The sequence below is a fragment of the Pinus tabuliformis genome, chromosome 6 (assembly GCF_031772625.1).
Source record: "Pinus tabuliformis cultivar Carrire ecotype Pingquan chromosome 6, CPIR1, whole genome shotgun sequence".
Lineage (NCBI taxonomy): Eukaryota > Viridiplantae > Streptophyta > Pinopsida > Pinales > Pinaceae > Pinus > Pinus tabuliformis.
In genome coordinates, this window is record NC_142292.1 from 1,022,824,913 (window position 1) to 1,022,838,349 (window position 13,437).

Sequence of the window (13,437 nt, forward strand, 5' to 3'; positions counted from 1 at the left end):
CTCTTTAATGAGGCAGTCCAAGGGCTAACATTTTAATGATATGATAAATTTTGTTTTTAAAACATACAGTCTTGTCTGACTTGCAAGCACTTGGGTGTCAAACTCGCTGCCAAGTCAATCTTATTCACATGTCCAAATTTCGAGTATGACTTGGGGCTAAACTTGACTGAGAGGAATTCACTTAATACTACTTAGTCAAAGAAAATAATCAAATTTAGAGTCCATTTGAATTATGATTCATGAAGCATAGTAACAGAGTTGGTGAGCTTAATAGGGCTCATCCTTACTATGATCTATTACACTCAAATGGCATGAATTTCAAAAGGTTGAGATATGATATAAATCTTGGGAAATTTAAACCAATAACCCAAACCTGATAGCTGAGAAATGATATAAATCTTGAGAAACTTTAACCAAATAAATAACCCAAACGTTGAGCCTAGTAGTGTGAAATCCATTGTTTGAAGTGTGGCTACTGAAGACAAATTTCTTAAATACTTTAACAAATTAATAGACAAATAATTTATAAAAGTAGGGCATTTCGTTGTGAATAAAATGTCAAACAGGATAACAATTCAAGCAATGCCGCAATGACAATCCAAAATCAACAAGGCATATTGGACAAATGTTCAAAACTCATTGGGAACATCCTAATTCTATAGAATGCTCATCTAAAGCAACTGAAAATGTGGAAACATGGAATCTTAATTAATGATATAAATTGACCAAAAGATAAAAAATAAAATTTGCTATCAGAATCAACGCAAACAGTGAATGATAAACAAAATGAAAATGGGGCAAAATGTAGCATACCCACTCCATGAGATTTCCATCCGCTTCCATACTCGATGCCACCCAAGACTAAGCAGGTCATTCAACTGGTGTCCACATCCTCATATCCACAGTATAATTCATCCTCGTATCCACATACAACGTGCATTGGCCATACCCTTCAGTAAAAAATAAAATAAAAGAAAATCAACAATTTAAATATGTTAAAGCCTGTATTAAAAAGAAGATTCTCATACCAATATCCTTGCTTGCTTTGAAACTCTATTCAAATACACCACTTCTTCCAAAAAAAAATGTACATATAGTGCATCGTCATAATCCAAGTCATCATTTAAATGGAGTTCCATCATCTCTAGAGTAGGGATGCTCTGAAATCCACTTTCATCGAGTCATAAGGGTTGGGTTGAAGAAGAACGTAACCAATATCAAAAATCGTTTCAATTTCCCTTTCAAAATTTGTTTATCGCTACCTACTGCAGCTCTGCGGGTGTTATCCATTTCTGTCCAATAAGTTCCAATAAAAGAAAAAATATACAAAATTCATCCCCTCCATTGAATGCGGATTAATGGAATCCCATACCTGTTATTTTACGATGCAATTAGATGATGCAATATTATGCGATAATGCAATCTTATGCGTTGAAATTCAACGATGCAATCTTACAATGAAAAATATTATGATGTGCCATCTTACAATGTAATCTTATCTCTGATCGATATGATGATGATGCAATCTTACACGATGTAATATTATTTTTTTAGTAATTGAATAAAAGTGAATAAAAAACACTAAAAAGAAAACAGGTTTCGGTCTCACCCGATTTGTTCTTACCTTGAAGGAATAAAGGTTCTTGGCCTAATAATAAAATTTGTATATTGCTCCGGTCCCCACCTGATGAAGTGAAAGCAACTCCTTTTTTTTACAGAAAATTAACCTAAGAGGAATTCATTTCGTAAAATTTCATTCTATTGAATTGTTTACAAATTTACAATTCATTTCATTCAATTGTGTTTTGTTTGTGATGGTGAAATTCAGGAGCTCAATTCAAGGAACCTAAGAGCCGTGGGATGCTTTGCATTGCACAACTGGTCGGGTTTTAGAGTCTCCACAATCTTCCCATCCAACAATAAAAAGACGAGGTCCATGATTCTATGGATCAGTTTCACGCCGTGGGAGACCATGGTAATGGTCATACCCTTGTGCCTTCTCAGCTTCCCGATCAACTCCTCAGTGCACTGAGTCGATATGGGATCCAAGGTGCTCATCTAGCAGCAACACCTCAGGCTCATTGGCGGGAGCCCTAGCCAAGGCCACACTATGCACCTTCCCCACGGATAGACTGCTGGAGGATCTAGTAGCCAGAGAGGATTCCAAATGCGTAAGGCTGAAATAATCAACGACCTTCTTGTCTGATAATTTCTCACCTTGGATCGCCGGCATGTACCTTATTATCCACAATGCTTCCTTCAAAGAGTAACGAATGGTGAGAAATTTAACTGTCGTTGCTCCTACAGACAACATATAACCTAGGTTTAAAGGTGATAAATTTACCTACCGTCACTCCTACAACATATAAACTACAATGTGATTTCCTGTGGGGTAAGGAAACGAAAACAACGGAGTAATATGATGAAGCGTAAGTTTTACGTTGAATAAACGTAAGGATGTGGTCAATAAAACAAGTTTTGGAGATCCTCACCTTCAGAGAAATTATTAATGTAGAAACCATGACAGAACATGCAATAATCACCATGACCATATGTGTCATGATGATAACATGTTCCTCCAGTGGCGTTACATGAAAGACAAGAGTCGGGTATACTCCATGTAATTTGGAATCCTCTTTGACTGAATTGCTGCATATTCTTATCACGGCTAATGTTGTAGTTCTTATCCGTTGGAACGACTACAGGATACGAAGTGCAATGCCTACAGAAGGCATCCTCGGGTGTACAGAGGTCACCGGATGAACCATTATAGAAGAAGCTTTGTTCATCCGTGTATCCCCAATAGATCTTCGTAAGGGTTTTGGAGATGTGCTAATTTTTCTCTATATATGATGTCCGTAGGAGCGCCGGTAGGTAAATTTCTCACCATTAGTTACTCTTCCCTATATTTAGCTACGGATCACTAGCCTGTACCTTATGTTATTGGCCCGAAACACAGTGAATGTCATGCTAGTAATAGGTAGGAAAAGCATGACAACTCTATAAATTAATTTAAGGCCGAATCAAAACCCATAATCCATAAACGTGGAAATCATAAGAAAGACGAAAAATTTGGGTACATTAACCCTAACAGAAAAGAAAAAAATAAGTTCTTGCTCTCAGCCGCTGCCATAGGAAGCTAAGAACCCGTCATGACAGAGGGACTATGATTCTCTCTCAGGAAATACCCTTAAAAGAGAGACATAGCAAAATACTTGTGTAAAGAGGAGCAACAAAAATCAATATTTGTGCAGGTTACACAGCCTTGCCATGCCCATCCAGTGGAGAAGGAAATACCTACAAGAACCAACGTAACACTATTGACAACAGAGATAGAATAAGAGAATTGTCAAAGGCGAATACCCATGCTAACTATTTGTTTATAGTCCTCACCTGAAGCTACAGTGTGGGGAGTCATCCTTCATATCTGTCAAAGGGAAAACCCAGGACATTAGGCTAGTGAAATGAAAAGGTACTGCAGATAGTGTAACCAAGAAAATTGATATGGTAGAACTAAAACCCTTATCTGGGCATGTCCCTGCACTATCCTTGGCCGAAAAAGTGAACCGGTTGACATTGGAACACTGTTCCCTTCCATATGTCCACTAACACGCTCGATAGAAGGCTCGTCCCCTGCTACATCATCCTCGAAAGATTTTTCACCCTTATCTTTGGATGGTGATCACCATCACCCACAAAACCCTCTACAGGTCATCCTCATTGATCTTGCGTAGCAACTGCTGCTCATCTCCCTGAAGGAAGAAACTGAACACACTGGGCTTTCGAGGAACCTAACACGCAGCTCCACCGAAAATCCAGCCCCACCATGCTGGGCTTTCGGGGCACCTAACACCCAGCTCCACCGAAAATCCATCCCCACCACGCTGGGCTTTCGGGGCACCTGACACCCAGCTCCACCAAAAATCTAGCCCCACCACAGAGATTTGGATCGGTGCTACCATTGCAAAAACAATGTGAGGTTGTAAAACAATGCCAATTATCAAGGAATGATGTAGATCTATAGTCCCTAGGGTTTACCACCAAATCACCCAAAACCCCAAATTTATGGCATGTGTTGCAATGGAGCCAACCTAAAGCCTTCGTTTCTTTCATATGAGCCTCATGTGGTTGTTTGTACATCAGTTCCAAAAAGAATCTTTGCCCAAATGCTATTTTCACTATATACGAGCCTGGTTTGTAAAGTATATGAAGCATATTATTCAATCCCCACCCGAGAAGTCGAACTTTTATATAAGGAACACAATGAATTCTATCATTTAGGTTCTTCCTTACATCATCCATTTTGCCTACCCACCTCATCTGATCCATCTAGCAATCGGTCATAACCTGCGGTTGGTTCATTCAGTCAATCATAAAAGCTTCTGAGATGCGGGTTTTTCTATAAAACCTTAGTTGATGAAGGTTCGTTCATTAAACACCCATTTTTACCTATAACAACCAACCTGTTATGACAATATAGTGAAATGTTTATTTATATTCCTCTCATTTCCAAAAGAGCTTTATTTGAGCAGACTTCCATACATGGGAGCCTAAATAGTTTACCTTTGTTAGGCCTAGTGGACTATAATAAATGATTTTCATAACATTTCACACATTAAATTTTATTTTACTTAACATTTTTCACATTAAATTTTATTTTAGGGAGGTTGAAATTTAATACGGAGTTTCCTCAAATTAGATATTAAATTGATTTTCAAATAAAATAAATGGCTATATTTTTTAATATTAAAAGTTAGTTTTAATTTTCTCCGTGGTGTAGATTAGTTTATTGGCTTAAACATGGATTAACTCAGTGTGCCACGTGTGAGGCAATGTGGTTACACTTGGAGGTGATTGTGGTAGTGGATAGAATCGATCCATGTCACGTAAGTACAAGCTTGTTATAGTTGTTGATTCTGCCATATACAAAAAAATAACAATAGTAATAATAATCTTATTTTTTTAATTTTATTGAATTAATTTTATCAAAATTAGATATTATTAAAAGCACATAATTTTATTGGAAGTAATTTAGGTGATAGCAATAAATGAAACTAATTTTCTTGTAAGCATTGTCTAAATTGTATATCCACTCAAACACACTCATAGAAAAAACAAGTCTTGACCCCACATAGAATGCCTAAAAGGAAACTCTCAAGCAAGCTACCCAATGTCACCTTGGTGGCCTTCTCTCACTCTTTAGACTACAATAAGGATATCATCGTCGAGGGGGGAATGCTAAAAGATCGAGCTAAGCTAGGTCATTGAGTAATGAAGGGAAGTTCCTTAATGAAGACTAGTGATTTGACATTACTCACTTTCAAACTAAAAGGTCAAGGATAATTGTGCGAATAGTCAAAAAACCATGAATTATTAACAAATTTTGAATGATTTTAATTAGACAACTACGCTTATTCATGCAATGAAATTATACTTGAAAAATGAAAGATAAAGCTTGCTCAATTAACCATATAACATGAGTTGTTGGTAAAGAATATATACAATGGTACAATAAAAATAGAAAATGAATCATAAATTGTCCATACAAGTAAGGCATTAGATCTGAATCATCATATTCATGAGCATTGCAGATTGAGAGTTCATTATCATCATAAAAAGACCATTCCACAATTAAGAGATCATACACTAATAGTAAAAACTATGTTTGGGACGATTAAGAGGTATGTTTTTGTGATGATAAATAAAGGAAGCACTCAAACTTTTCATTGTTACTAAGGACAATGGAGACAACAAAGTTGAATGTGGACTACTTACACATTTTCAACATTCAAATGTCATCCATTTATCATCAATTTATCACCATTTATAGTTGGGTAGTTTGTAACCATAGAATTGTGACCCAAACGATGTATTTGTAACATTCCAAAGTGTGTAATTAGAACTAACGAACCATGATCAATAACTTTAGCGTGTGAGCACAATAACCACTATGTATTTAGAACAAATTTCCATTAAGACTAGAGATAAATGTAAGTTTTAAAGCACCTGTAAACAATAAGAAATTCCATATGTCAACATCAAATATTTAAGAAGTGTGTGCATTGTCTAAATTGTGTTCAGAGTGCACCAATAGTGTCACTATTGGGCTTTGAGCACTATCTCGTTATGTGTGTTATGATGTGGCATTTCAAATTAGAAAGTGATCATACATCTACAAAAAGACAGGCAAGTAAAAGACAATCTTAAAAATAGTGAATTGTTAGCCTTATGAACCAAGTCATTTCACGTTCTCATGCACTGATTTGCATAAGGGTGTGGTTAAAATGTCAAATCTGTTCAAAAAATGTAAGAAATAAATGTATCAAGAACAAAATTTGATCATGATGCAAATTTGAAAGCCCTTTTCACAATTATTTATAAAGAGCTTAAATATCAAGGTGTTTCATGCATTTGTGTATTCATGTGAAGCTTAAGAGTGTTTACTATGCCATAGATATGTTACCTAGATATGTGAAATCCAATATGAACAAGTATTTGTGAGACCACTTGTATTTGTCATGTTTCTTGTTAGTTGAAATATAATATTTGGAGCAAAAAGGGAATAATATAAATGCATGAAGCAATTAAATAAGATAGATGGAATACAACTGTGAAAAGAAAATAATAGAACTAAAATTGGAAAATATCACTTTAAGCAATCCTTTATTGATATTCCAAACTAAATGCAATGTTCACTTGCCTTTTCTACAGGGAAATCTCCAACATGAGGAGCTCCAAATACTACAATATTTACTTGATAACCGATTACATAGGTTCTACTACTATATATATAGTTTCTAATTGACGAAAACCGTAACCACGTAATCAACTTCCATTAATGAGGCCTCAACCACTAACTAATGGACCTTCTTTAACAAATTCACTTACATTTATTGATTTCACACTATACTACTGTGTATAGACTTATTAAATAAAGATGGTTTTCAATACATTAACAATATTCCACTAACTATGTAAGTTAAGGTGGTTGTGGAACCCTAACAATAATGTAATGTTGTCACACTCAAACTTGACAAAAGCTTAGCTAGCCTAGGACTCAAAAAAACGTAATAACTTGACATCAGTTAGTGACTTGGGAAAGACTCAAAAAATACAAATGAAACTCAAAATACAATAAATCTAGTGCCCAAAAATATGGTGAGTCTCGATGAGTATGGAAATTTTATGGTGAGTATAGAAAGTGGTGAGTTTGTTGGTGAGTTTTTTAGTGAGTATGGGGGCTAGAGAAGACTCCACAAGACTCAATAGAAGAGCCTTGGATGAGTCAAACTACATTGGTACAATGTGTATAGTTGAGACAATTCTTCTCTTGCATTTTCTTGTTATTTGAGTGTTCTCTCATTGTTGTCTTTTGTGCACATATCAGATCTATAGGTTTAGAAGCTTCTAGTTGTCTAGAGCTCTATATTTTTGCATTGGTCAATTCATTTCAGTATTATTTAGTAGTAGTGTTTAAAAAGCTTGGCTCTATGAATATATAATACTATGGTAGGGGTTTCTCTATTCTAATTTTTGAGTTACAAGAAAATAAACTAGTTGTTTTGAAATTCGGGCCATGTTAATTGTGGAAGGAAAACCTCGGTTGAAAGTTGAAACCATGTCATACAAATTTCAAATTTCAATCCTTTCATAGAAAAATTTGAAACTATGTCATTTTGAGTTTGACTCCTAAATTTGTTAACACAATTTTGGTATGAATCATCCTTGTAGAGTCTTGAAAATTTTCTAAGAATGTACATGAAAACGCAGCGTCCCATAGTTGGTCACATGTCTTGTACTATTATTTTGGAAATGGATCTTCATATAGGGCTTCCTCTAAAATTCAATGTTCCTACCTAGAAATTGGTTTTAGATAGTGAAAAGGTTACCCTTCAGAGTCAGTCTTGCCATGAAAATGGCATATAGCCCTATTATTTCCCTCTTGATAACCTAACTGCTAAAGGAAAGAAGGGTTTTGAGATGCAAAGAGAAGGGAAAAAGGAGAATGGGTTATGCGAGCAAACCTAAGAAAGTGAAGGATCTAAGAAAACCCCCATCAGATAATAAAGTGAACTTGGAAGACAATTCTGATTGGAATAAAAATAAATGTAAAGAAATAAAGTCACAAAACAAGAGAGAATAAACCATCATCAACTGTGAGTTCAAGAAGGAAGAAATTCAGCTAAGGAACCGCAAGGTAAGAGGTACAAAAAAATAAAGTACTAGTTAGGAAAAAGAGGCAGGAAAAAGAAAAGAATGATGAGAAGAGATGAAAAAATAGTTGAAATTGTGCACAAACAAAATGTAAACTCAGTTTTAAAACTTCCATACAAGTAGTAAGGACTTTCATTGCAAAAGATGCATCTTTAGTAAAATTATTTTTCTTCTATTAAAGAGACAGAGATCCTAGATCTAAGTGATTTTTGACAAAATTGGTGAGAACTACAGTTCAATCTAATAGACCTATTTAGTCTGAATGAGGGAAAGAAATCTAAGAGAAAAAATCATGTCTGATGAATCAATGAATCATTAATTAACAACAAACAAGTCTATTATACCTATGAAGTGTTCGTTTTCAAGTCAACTATTGCTTCTGTTACTTTTGACTAATGTTTCTTTCATCTGGTTATCTTGCAATAAATTAAGTTTAGCGTACTAAGAACAACTAGTCATATGCGTCCTTCAAAATCAAAACTTCTAATGGGTAAAAGTTTCTTCTCTTCAATATACATTTTTCCTTGGTTTGTACCTATTGCAATCTCACATTTCTATGGAAGGAGGAGCCTTCCCATGTTTTGGTTCTTATAGTTACAAAACTTAGCTCTATGAAAACTTGGGTGAGACCAGAGAGTAAGTCATCGACTCAAGCACAGGAAAAACTCAGGCAAACTAGGCTATGCTTTTCTGACAAGAATGACAATTTTGTATTGACCAAGAAGCAAGTTTGACTTGCTAGCAAGTCAGTTTGGGTTGTTTTCTCTACTGGCCTGAGTTTTACAAGGAAACTATAACAAATTTTGTAACAATTATCTTGATAATGTTATCAAGCTATAAATACATATTTTTAAAGTAGTGGAATACTAAAAGAGGAAGATAGAGATGCAAGTAAATATGATAGTAGGGATAGTATTTATACCATGCCAGAGAGTTTTGGCATCTCCCCAAGAATGGATGATAGTGAAGAGGACTTCCCGGATCCAACTGTGCCAAAAATTTCCACCAAAGATCCACTTTGAACCTAAAGGTTGATATTCTAAAGAGTGGATTTGGATTTCTCTTCATCCCAAAAGAAAGTACTATTTTCAACTACAACAACAATCTCTTTGCTTGGAGATAACTTTTTGACTACCTCAGGATCAAGATCCTTGTTGGTCATATACTTGTCAAGTTTATCCAAGGACACCATTACTTGTGAGATAGATATTAAAGCTTGAGGAAAGTTCCTAATGGGTTCTTGAAGAATTTTGAAAATAGATGTTGCAGTGAACACCTTCCTTGCTATAAGTTTTGCTCCTACAAAAGTGCATGTAGTGAATGTCACTACTGAAACAAGTGAAGGCATGCTCCATAGAGTAATTTATTCACCAAAATAGAATACATAGTTTTTCAAAGCCATTCATATTTGAAATTCCTAAAAGAATCTACACATGTTTGGAAATGGCCTTCCCATGTTAGAAGTTTGATAACTCTCATATAATTCAAAAACTCATTACTTGTATGAATATCACACATTTTCATTAATTGGAATTGATATCTCCTATTTCTCTTGGATCCCCAAGCTACATTGCCCATTATCAGTGCCATGTAAACAAAACCAAACAACATAGAAATGCCTAAAACCCTAAACATGATTGATAAAGTAGCCCCAACTTGTAGATCCATCATCCAGATGTAATGAAGCTGCAACATCTTATCTAAAAGTTGTTGAGCATCCAAAACCATGTGATTTACAATTTGTCCAACACCATGAACTTACCTAGCGGAGCTCGACAATCTTAAACCCTTTTTGTATAAAGTTGTGATCAAAGTAGACCTTATCAGCATGCCAAACCTTTGACATTGAACATTATACTGATGGGGAAAAAAGAACCTCAATGGATTTTTCTAAAAATAGTATCAATACAAGGATAGAGCCTTCATAAGGAAAGCTCTGATCTCAAGATGTAAAATAAAAAAAAGTTGTATAAAAAATGGGACAATATACATCACACACATTTTTGCAATGGCCAGGGATGGAGTAAGTGCGAGATTTGGCCAAAAGCATCGAAGCAATGTAAGGTGTACAGGGTGTTGGTGTTCCACTATGTCATTATACTAGTTTGATTTAAAAAGTTCAAACATATTTCCAGATCTATCACTAGGTGTCAGTGCAGGGATATTTGTCAATTGCAAAGCATTTTTTTAACCTTTGTTCAATACAAAATTCAACCATCACCATGTAGCCCTTGATAGAATTCCTATTGCAGCATAAGGGGCTATTAATTCTTTCTTAGTGCCAGGATTCAAAGTGCTACCATCTAGAAGAGGTTTGTGTATTCTTTTTTTGTTTCTTCAACAATGGTGTGTCCTGTAGTCCCTTTGAGGGCTAATTCTAGCATAAATCCATGGGTAGGGAAACTTATCAATGCAAAAAGTTCATCAAGAGGGAGGATACTATATGGATTAGGAGTTGTGGACATTAACCTGATGATTGTAGAGATTAAGAATATCCTATTTAGAATGAAATTCATAAGCCACCAGAGATATAGAGACTTTGGATGTGTTGTAGCTTTGAATTTCTTCTCATGTCCAATTTACTGCCCCAAATACAATCCATGAAAGTGCTTGGACTAGTGTGTATATTACCTCATGGATAGCCCATTTAGTTCTAAGGCCTAGTCTTCCAAATCTCCAAATGCAGAGACCAACATGTAATAAACTTGCAATTCCTGAAAGAACTAAAGTTTCTCTGAATTTGAGACTCACTTTGAGGCTCTAGCTCTGGCTCTGGCCCTAGAGATTGGTGTTTTGAGGGAGTGATTTTCCTTTGATGATATCTTTCATGAACACAGTAATTTCTTCACCAAGAATTCTAGATAAAGCAATAAGAAAGTAATCTTGACAAGGATGACAATTTTGCATTAGGAACATGGATGTGAATATCTACTATCTTGATGATAGGGCACTCTATGTGTCCTGGGAAATAATAATTGTGATATCTATTTTTTTTTCCAATTTCTTACTCCTAATTTGGCTTCTGGGTTTGTGATTTCATCCATACCTTGCATATCTTGCTGAGATGTCTATCTAGATTCACCAGATCAATATGATTTGTTCTAAAAAATGTCACTCTCCCCATTATTAACATTTCCCTTCTCAGATTCTTTTCCTTCTAAGGTCTCGAACCCTTGTACATCATGAACAAATGGATTCTACAACCCAATCTAGAACCCAATTCAAGATCGATGGGTTCCTCATGAATTCTACCGAAGAATCTAAGAGATTATGCGTAGAGGGAGAACATCGATCCCTCTCCCAACTTGGTAAGGAAGAAGAGTAGCAGGTAAGAGATTATGTGTAGAGGAAGAGCATCGAATCCTCTCCCAACCTAGTAAGGAAGAAGAGTGATGGGTAAGAGATTATGCATAGAGGAAGAACATCGAATCCTCTCCCAAAGTGGTAAGGAAGAAGAGTAGTGGGTAAGATATTATGCTCATAGTAAGAGCATCGAATAGGAGACCTAAAATCAATACATCAATATTTGATATTGCATATGGACATGTAATGATTCTACTTTCATAGAGAATCCTTGGGGCCAGTAATAAGTTGAGTCGGAAAGAGACAAAATCTCCTAAGTGATATTGGGTGGAGGGCATACATGGGAGAAAATATTGTTGCATATAGTTAGAGGATGCATCTCCCTTGCCAGCTAGCCTTCTCCTATAAAGAGCATTGAGTTACTCATCTTAGTGATACAGGGGTGCAAAAGCAAATCAATTTTGGCAAGTATTGGGTTGTAATGATTTATGGGATCATTCCTAAGTGGTACCTAGCAGAGAAAGGCCCAAGATCTATTTATGAGTGGTCCAAATTCACTGGGCACTATTCCTCATGTTGATTTTCATACCTGGAATGAGTGAACTAGCTTACTGAGGCTAGAGTAGAAGTAGAGAGACATTCTCTCACAAACATTGGCACCTACTCTATGTCAAATCATCCTAGCTGCAATAAATTGAAAAAGAGGAGGGTAGTATTTCTACTTAGAGGAAAAGGATCTGGTTGGGAGTTTATTTCTTGTTTTATCATGGTACACTCTTGACTTGGCAACATTCTACATCTCCATAATTGTATAACTGTTGTAGAGGATGCAACTGAGGCATTTGGCACTACAAACTAGGAAGGGACTGCAATACTAAGTCTGCCCGGAAGCATAGTACGAAATATAGTTTATTTACAATAAGTGTTATTAGCTTTGAGCCCTCTCCCAACCTGATAAGGAAGAAGAGTAGCAGGGAAGGAATAATTAAATGAAATGATATTTTAACATTTACAAGACTAAAAATAGTCTATGGAACCAGATTTTTTTTTGTTGACAGAAGTTTCATCAAAATAACCAAATAGTTCAACTTGTACAATATATATAGTGCATTAGCTAATTAAACGTAACAATACACCCAAAATTACTCTTCAAAAATTCATTTAAGCATTGTGAAAGGATTTACTAATGTGAATATGAAACCAATTATTTGTGCCTATACTTGTAAGTTAAAAACAGTTAAGAATACCCCACTACATATCCATCATATCAAATGATCTAAGTTGGTCTACTTCAGAGGAATAAACCTAGAGGAGTGTGTAGCACCAATACCAGGTCTTCCATGCTTAACTAGCTTATACGAAATAGAAAACTTTGCTAGATAATGGCCAATCATCTCAGGCTTGATTTTGACCTGATTGAATGTCTTCCCATTGTAAACACCAATAATGCTACCAATCATCTCAGGAACAATTATCATGTTACGGAGGTGGGTTCTAACTGGCTGTGGTTTCTCACCTACAGGAGCTTCCCGTTTCGCCTTACGGAGCTTCTTGATCAAGGCCATTGGTTGCCTCTTCAAACCTCGTTGAAACCTTATTCAAGCATGAGCATGGAAGATCTTGACGATCTCTTCAGAGGTCATGTCCAAAAGGGCATCCAGATCAACACCCCTGTAGGAGAACTTCTTGAACGTTCTCTTCTTTGTCTGCATTGTGCCAACATCCACATCCGCATCCGCCATGGCTGCAACTGAATCAACAGACAACACCCCTACTCTACTCAAGCAAACACACTCAACGAACACCTTACCTCAAGAGGTCATTTCCAAAAGGGCATCCAAATCAACACCCCTGTAGGATAACTTCTTGAACGTTCTCTTCTTCGACTACACTGTGTCAACATCCACATTCGTGTATTCC

General features: G+C 35.9%; 1 pseudogene; it reads right to left on the bottom strand.

Moving 5' to 3' along the window:
- Window positions 1-12,754: 12,754 nt before the first annotated feature.
- Window positions 12,755-13,259, bottom strand: LOC149262481 (small ribosomal subunit protein uS19 pseudogene; annotated as a pseudogene).
- Between the last annotated feature and the right edge of the window lie 178 nt (window positions 13,260-13,437).